At 30.8% G+C, this 9233-nt stretch overlaps 1 pseudogene; it reads left to right on the top strand.

Annotated features, from left to right (window-relative positions):
• Nucleotides 1–240: 240 nt before the first annotated feature.
• On the top strand, nt 241–8745 carry LOC125866338 (GDSL esterase/lipase At1g28580-like; annotated as a pseudogene).
• Nucleotides 8746–9233: the final 488 nt, after the last annotated feature.

Below are 9233 nucleotides of genomic sequence, written 5' to 3'. Positions count from 1 at the left end.
TCTATACTAAATTGTCCTTCAATCTTGTGGCTTTAAACATGCCACATGGAAAACTGAAATTAAAATGTTACCAAAAAATGAAAGAGGTTATTCTTTTTGAAACAGACTAAAAAGGAAAGGAGGTCATTCTTTTTTAAACGGAGTGAGTATATATTAATTGACCGGTTGTCCTTGGCAATACACATGTATCCTTATAAGTTGTGTGGATGATAGGCAATTGATTTTAAAATTAGAAAAAAAATGGTTTTTTGTTTGAGTAAAATTGCCTTCATTATCTTTTTGGTTTTTTTAAATCCCATTGAAGGTCGACGATTAATATCACTACGATGCTTCAACTCTATTATTAGTTTCGGCGATTCGCTAACTGATACTGGAAATGAATTTTATCTAACTCGATACAGAAATCCTTCTCCCTATTTCGCTCGCTTGCCTTATGGAGAAACCTTCTTTCATCGTCCCACTGGTCGTTTTTCCAATGGTCGTCTAATTATCGATTTTATTGGTATGTATAATGTATATACAAAATTTTCAATTATGTATATACTTGTAATGATTCTGATCCAGCTGTTATAAGGCTTAATTTTATACATTTATTGTATATGTAGCTGAGAGTTTGGGGCTACCGTTAGTGCCAGCATATTTAGGAGGAAAAGATAATGTAAAATTCACACCTTGTGTGAATTTTGCGGTAGGAGGATCAACGGCACTCGATCCTGCCTATTTGTCGAATAAGGGAGTAAAAACCACGACCAATGCGTCTTTGGTGGTTCAACTGGGTTGATTTAAAGAAATGCTCTCATCTAAGGCTGGGCACTGGATCGGGTTGTACCGGTACCGGTCCGGTACCGTTCCGATACTATTCCGGTTCGTTCCGGTCCGGTAGTATTCGGGACGGAACGGGACACCGTGAGTCGGTACACGAGACGGAATGGTACCACAATTTGATACCGGTGTACCGGTACCTGTATATCCCGGTTTATTCCGGTTCCGTTTCGGTCCGGTCCAATTCCGATTAATTTTTTATATATATATATATATTATATATATATAATATATATTACAAATATTAAATATATAATTGACTCGTATGAGTCGTATATATCACGTATTAAATCATAGTTTCAGTACGTGATATATGTATATGTTGCTTCCAACATGTATTCCATTGATTATTAGTTATTAATTACTATATGGAATCAAAGAGAAAAAAATATAAAAACAAAATATATATATATATATATATATATTCAACAATATAAAGCACGAGTTTCTCCCTAGTAGTGATCAGAATAGCCTAAAAATGTTGAAAACTGCCGACATCGATGTAGTTGTGGCGTGGATTTGATTGTTACACATAGAACGAAGTTGACTAAAACTTGAAATTTTTCAAACTAAAATGTTCATCACGTTACCCCAGTCCCAAAATATCCATGGATTTAAATTATAGTACCGAGTACCGACAGTTTAATGATTTTGTTTATATCAATAATGTAATCTACCATGCTATCGTAGGGATTATATATATATATACTTCCATAATATATATATATATATACACTTCCAAGTCCAACGGCTGAAAACTCCTAGGGGTCAGCAAAGGCTGAAAAGCCTGCTGCCCCTGCCCCTGCCCCCTGCCCCCTGCTGACCAGTCCCATCCCCGGTCCCCACTCTCCACTAACCAATGGCAAGCAGCCAACTGAGCCAAGCACTGTCTTAGCCCCCCATTTTTTCAACGGATTTATTTCCAATTCCAACGAGCAACGAGCCAACGACTATAATATTTTTCAATTCCAAGTTTCTAACACATAATCACAATTCACAAATTCTAAAAACTATATATACTCCCTCTTTTTATACTTTTAATTACAGTTTATATATTTACAGTAGTTAACAATTAAGAATCATCAATTTCTCTCAATTCTCAATCTTGCTCAAAGTTTCATACTTTGAATATTCAAGTTTCAAATTTCAATCATATTATTTTGTAATTGTGAAGATTTCAACAATCATTTGGTGAATTTTGGAGTAGGAATCTTCTTCAAACTTCAAGTTTCGACATCAATTTTTCAATTTTCGATTATAATCATTTGTTCTTTACACAAGCGTTTGGTAACTTCGTTCCACTCTCTAATCTTATATTTATTTTTTGTATGTATTATTTGTAAGTTCTTGTTATATTTTATTTGTTCTTGTTAAATTTCGTATTTCATAATTTATAATTTTTTAGCATGGAGTCTTCTAAAAAAAGTGGAGGTAAAAAAGGTATTGTACACGGAGTAAAAAATATGCTTACAAAAAGTAAGAAGGGTTCTAGTTCTTCTAAATCTAATTTTACTCTTGTTAGAATGAATACTGATGAATTTACTCATGTGAATGAAACTAGTTTTTCTCGTCCCGGTCCTATAGAAATTAATTCGGATACTCCTATAATTCCCGAAGAGGTTTATTAAAGACATTATGGTAATTATCAAGAAAATGAAGAAGTAGAAATTGATGAAGAAGATTTAGATGATACACCGACTAGTCCCGACCTTAATAGTACTGAAGTTTCACCTCAGGAGGACAATCCTTCAGTTGGAACTAGTCGTCCTCCTATTGTTCCAACTAGAGGTAAGACCAAGGTACAACGTGTTTTAAAATCACATGTGTGGAAATTTTGTTATTTGAATGAAGAAAAAACTTTTAGTATATGTAATATTTGTAAACAACATTTCAAATATACATCTGGTGGGAGTGGAGGTTCAACGGGGGGATTAAAATACATTTGATTAATAAGCATAGTAAAGAGTGGTTTGCATATATATCTTCTCTTAATGTTTGTGAAAATTCTAACATTGAAACATCGGTTAGAGGGTCAAATATGGTTCAAGGTGAATTATACTTCGAACCCAAGTGGTCCTCTTACACATCGAACTTATAATAAGGATCGTGATCGTGAAAATTTTGCTAAAATGATTGTTGTTTGTGGTTTACCTTTTAGTTTTGGAGAACATCCGGGTTTATTGCATATATTCGTGATACATATAATCCTAGTTTTAAAGGTTTATCAAGAAGCATGGTAAAAAGAGATATTTTTGAATTTCAAGAAAAACATTGTCAATATTTGCGTGCCTATTTTGAAATAATGGATTGTAGAGTTGCTATTACCACTGATATGGGTCGTAGTCCTAATGGTTTTGATTATTTAACTGTTACTGCGCATTGGACTGATTATAATTGGAATTTACAAAAAAGAATTATTGGTTATAAAATTTGTCAAAAGAAAAAAACTGGAATGTATATTGCTACTACTGTGTTGGAAATTTTAGATTTTTTCGGTCTTTGTGATAAAGTCATTAGTATTACTTTAGATAATGCTTCTGCTAATTTAAATGCTATTAATATGCTAGAACCTAGACTTTGTCCTATTAGTAAATATGCTTTTCATGTTAGATGTGCTGCGCATATATTAAATTTGGTTGTTAGTGACGGTGTGAAATTATTTGAAAATAGTTGTGATAAAGTTGATAATGCTTGTTTTTATATTTTTCATATGAATAGTAGTAGTAGAATTAATCAATTTAAAGAGCTTTGTAATGCATGTAAACTTCCGTTTAGAAAAGTTCCGAAGCATGTAAAAACTAGATGGAATTCCTTTTATGAAATGCTTGAAGTTGCTTATACATATAAAGAGCCTATTACTATGCAATTTAATAGTCATAATGCTTATCCTGAATTTAAACTTAATGATAGTGATTGGAATGAAGTAAATGAACTTAGAATATTTTTGAAATCGTTTTATGATGCTACTAAAATTTTTTCTGGAATGTATTATCCTACTATTTCTGAAATTTTAATACATATATGTGAGATTTCATATATCTTTGCTGAATATAAAACACATGAATTATTTACCATTGCTATTGAAGTTATGATTACAAAATTTAAGAAATATTTTTTTCCTATCCCTCAAATTTATTTAACTGCAATTCTTTTCAACCCCGAATATAAAGAATATGGTGCAAAAGCTTTAGTTGAATGCATTTATCAAAATTTAGATATTAAACCAGAAGAAACACCTGATTTGGTAACATGTCAAAATAGTATAAAATTACTTGCTAAAGAAATGTATGATAAATATTGTTCTTTAGATAATGTTGAAAATCCTCAAATGTCTATGCCTCAGGTAGGTGCCCATGGTAGAGTGAAACATAAACTTGGTCTTGACTCTTCTAATAAATGTGAATTTGTTAAATATCTTGAACAGGGTTCAGATAATATTACAAACGATGAAGGTATACCACAATTATTGAACTGGTGGAGGGCTCGTGGAACTCAATTTCCAAAACTTAGTAGGATGGTGAAGGACGTGCTTGCAATTCAAGGATCATCAGTTGCTTCGGAGGCAGCTTTCAGCGCGGCAAGATTTCAAATTGGAGACCACAGATATTCGTTAGCAGAAGACAGTTTGGAGATATCGGTGTTGTTTAGAGATTGGATAAATGCTGAGCGGAGAAATCAAGGACTTCCAAAGTTGGATAGTCAATTTGAACTTTTCATAGATTCCGCCATTGGATGTGGTAGTGACGATGGCATGGAACTTCAAGATCGTCAACGAGCTTTACCAAGACCAGTAGTTGATTACGGTCAATCTATAGCTGAGTTAGAGAAAGAATTTACGGGACTATACAACTATTAGTATTACATTTGAGGCTTAGTTGAAACAGAACCCTTCCTAGAAGGTGGCTGCGTAAACTATGCACTCTACTAATAGTTGTAAATTGTAATTTGTAATACAAATTTAAATAAATTGGAATATTGGATTGATATTTTTTAATTTGTGACTTTGTGTCATTGTTTTATCCTTATTTTTATTTAATTTTTTAAAATTACAAACTTAAGTTATTTAAATTACAAGTTATAAATATAACTTATAAGTTATAACATATTAATAAGTAATAACTTATAAGTTTCAAAAGATTCAAATCTTGAAAACTTAAGCTCAAAAATATTTTTTTTTTAAAAAAACTTTATTAAACTTAACTTGCATACTTCAAAAGATTCAAATATTTAAAACTAAGCTCAAAAATATATTTTTTTAAAAAAACTTTATTAAACTTAACTTGCAAATTTAATAAGTAAAAATTAAAAAAAATATTTTTAAAATAAACTTAAGTAAAACTACATTATAAATTTCAAAACTATTAATTTAAACTTAGAAAAATAAAAAAACATTAATATTTTTGTATTTCAAAAAATTAAAATAACTAAATTTTTTTTATCATTTTTTAAAATAGCTAGATGTGTCGTTCCGTTTATCCCGTCCCATTCCATTCCGGTTCCATCCCGGTATATAGTGGAACGGTACGGAACCGTGTATCCGTACCGGTAATTCCGGTCCGGTTCATCCCGGTACCGGTCAACAAACCGGTCAACCCATCCCGTTCCGGTCCGGTACCGGTTCATTCCGGTCCGATGATTCCGTTCCGGTCCGGCGCCCAGTCTTACAGTCTCATCCCATTGCAAATTTCCCTCAGGTAGTTTTTTTTTCTTTTTCCTACAACACTTTTCACTTTAAAGAAATTAAAGTGTATATTTGACTAATTAATTTAATAGTCTATTTGATTAAGTTTGTGAGAGGAGCAAATGTGTTTTTTTCTTCCTAAAAAATATTTATTATTCTAATAAAGTGAGATGTTTGGCCAAAACTGCTGAGTGAAAATAAGTGCTGTTGTTGGAAAGAAGCAAAATCTAACTTTCAAAAACTTTTTTTTTTAAAAAAATAATCTCGAAAAGTACTATTTTGGAAAATATTTTTGAAAAGAAGTGCACTTTTAAAAAGCTTGGTCAAAGATAAAAAATGTTTTAAGAATTTATGTTGGTCAAACACAAACTGTTTCTCACAAAAAGTATTTTTTTTTAAAAATAATTTGATTATAAAAGTATTTAAACAATGATCAATGTTTTGTCGAACTTTTAAAAAGTATTAGTTTCTGCTACTTCCAAAAACACTTATTTTGTACTCAAAGCTTAGCCAAACTCCTCAATTTTCTAAAATTTAACTCTCTTGGAAAAAAACCTAAACACTTTTGACCACCAAACATCATGTAATATTGAACAAAATCCTTACATGTTTTATATATGTCAAAATTGGTAAAATATTGTTTTATTATTAATAAAGTGGGAAATGCTCACTATGTCAATGAAAAATATCATATCCTTAACTATATTTCAGACACTTATAATGTGTTGGTGTAAGGCCTGTTTGGAATGACTTTTGGCTTATGACTTATAAGCCAAAAGTCATAAGTTAGGATTTCTAACTTATGACTTTTGACTTATTTTTGTTATTTTGACTTAAAAATAAGTCCTTATAAGCATTTTTTAATTTTACCCAAACACTTCAAAACTGCTTAAAAGCTATTTTGGCTTAAAAGCACCTAAAATAAGTCAATCCAAATGGGCACTAAGTTTTATTCAACATTTTGTGTCGATTAATTTTTTTTTTTTTTTTATAATTCTCATAAACATTTCACATGTATAGAATGCAAGGAATTTCTACAAAATTCATTGATATTGGTGGGAGAAATTGGAGGAAATGATTTCATTTATGGTTTCTTTGGAAATAACACTAAAGAAAAGGTTGAATCATATGTTCCAGCAGTCATCAACTCTATCAGCTCAACTATACAGGTAATTAACAACAGTATCAATAATTAATAAATAAATAAATTTTGATACATTTTGCTAAAAATGAATTTTATTTTCAAAAGATACATTACTTTTTATTATTGTTACGTTGTTGCTTTTTAAAACTTTTAAAATTTTATGATCTAATGTTAATCTTAGACATTTTATATGTAGCTACACATTACTTCATTAAGATTAAAAGGGAAAATTTCAAATATAATTAGACCCTCTCTATAACAGTCATCCTTTATAATAATATTGTAATATAATGTAATGCTCTTGTTTTATGTGAAATCGATCTTCCATGTTATAACTTATAATATATGTTATTTATAATAACATTTCACTATAATTGTCATTTTCATGTTTTTTTGTGAAACTGATATTATATATATAGAGGGGAGTAGCTATAGCCATCCAGGGTGTCCTACCAGACATCTTCGTCAAAAATCACGTTGTATATATATGTCAAATTCTACATTAAAGGATATATATTTAAAGTTGTGCACCCTTGACAAAAGCTATGCTTTTGGCACAGTGGTAATGAGTGTCCATTTGAATGAAGGAGTTTCGGGTTTGAACCCCAAATAACACAATATTGTTTTTTTATTTGGACAGCCACACACTAATATTTTTGAACACCCTTATTAAAATTTCTGGCTCCGCACGTTTATGTTTTTTGTAACAATATTTTACTATAGTAATCATAAATATACGACGTTGTTGGGATGCAGGAAGTAATTGAGTTTGGAGCAAGTAGAGTGGTAGTTCCAGGGAGTATGCCCCTTGGATGCTCAACAGCTCTTCTAACAATATTTATGGACTCAAATAAGGAAGACTATGATCCAATTACTGGTTGTATTAATTGGCTCAACCAATTTTCCAAGAATTACAATAAGCTTCTTCAAATGGAACTTCATCTTCTTAGACAGCTTCATCCTTCTGTTACAATCATCTATGCTGACTACTACAATGCTGCCATGCAATTTTATCTCTCTCCAAACACATATGGTATGTAACAATTACACTCTCGTTTCAATTTGTTTGTCTGATTTTGATTTGACACGAAGAGAGTACATTTTTTGACCGATCAAAAGATAATAGCGTAGGTTTAAGTATAGAGTTAAGAGTCAAAAACACATCTAACTTATAGACTTTATTTAGTTTCATACCTAAATTATTGAGTGTGTGAGTTTCCTACCTGAACTATCACCCAGTGGTTAGCAAAACACACCTAGATGTTAACTAGACCAAATGTTTGTCTAGAAAAGCTTCTAGGCGTGTTTGTCTATAAAATCTCCATCCACCTGACATATATAGCAATTCTATTCATTGTTACATTACATAATATATTTTTAATCGACTTCTTTAAAACTTTACCCCTTTCAATTAGTTGGAGATATAAAAGTCACAACAGATATGAGACCACACCAAGGAAGATGGAGAAAGAGTCGGTGAATATCACGGTTGGAATAAATTAATTTATATTGTGATAATTTTGATCTTTAACCTAATATTAATTTACTATTATATTTGCCACATTGAAATTATTTTTTCACACGTGGCAAAAACTTTTAAACAAAAAAGAAAATGTAGTCACATCATCAAAAATTAATTGAGATGTGTTTCACTAACTATCGAGTGATAACTCAAATATAAAACTCAAAAAGTTAAAAAATTAATTTAAATGTGTTTTTAGTATACATAATCATTGATCATTGTATATGTATTTTTTACAGGATTTACAAAAGGAGCCTTAGTTGCATGTTGTGGAGCAGGAGGGCCATATAACTATAAACTTTCTGAATTATGTGGGGATCCAACAGCAAGAAATATTTGCAGTGACCCTTCAATATATGCTAGTTGGGACGGAATGCATTTTACAGAAGCTGCCTATAAATTAATAGCCACAAGCCTTTTAGAGGGAAATTTCACTTTTCCTCCCCTACCTAAAATATGTAGTACTAGTTTGAGTCCAAATGTAAACCATTCTGACTCTTAAGTATCTCCTCCGTATATTTTTATTCGTTACTGTTTGACGAGTAGACACATCTATTAAGAAATAATTATTAATATATGTATTTTATCACACTACTTCTATTAATTGATGTTCAGTATTAACACTTGAAAAATTTTCAGATATTATCCTTCTAATTAATTCTTTTTGGAAGTGTTTACATTTGTTTATAAAATTTGCAAGAGGTTTTTAAGGGGTGAATTAGTAAAATTATCATCTTCTTTATGATTTCTTAATGTGCATGTTAAAAGGAAAATGATCAAATAATATGAGTCGGAGAGAATATATAAAAACTATAAACATATAGCCTAAAGTACTATTGACAATTTAAAACAATTTTAAATAATTCTCAAATACAAGCATAAAAAGAAGGGAAAAGGGCCTGATATACCCCTCAACTTTGTCATTTGGAGCTGATATGCCCCTCGTTATGAAAGTGGCTCATATATACCCTTACCGTTATACAAACGGCTCACATATACCCCTACAGTTACAAAATGAGCTCACATATACCCTTTATTTAACGGAAGTGAAAAAGTTAGTTTTA

Source organism: Solanum stenotomum, chromosome 5, assembly GCF_019186545.1.
Source record: "Solanum stenotomum isolate F172 chromosome 5, ASM1918654v1, whole genome shotgun sequence".
Taxonomy (NCBI): Eukaryota; Viridiplantae; Streptophyta; class Magnoliopsida; order Solanales; family Solanaceae; genus Solanum; species Solanum stenotomum.
The sequence above is the reverse complement of the archived record's forward strand: the minus strand, read 5'-3'. Positions and strand labels throughout refer to the sequence as shown.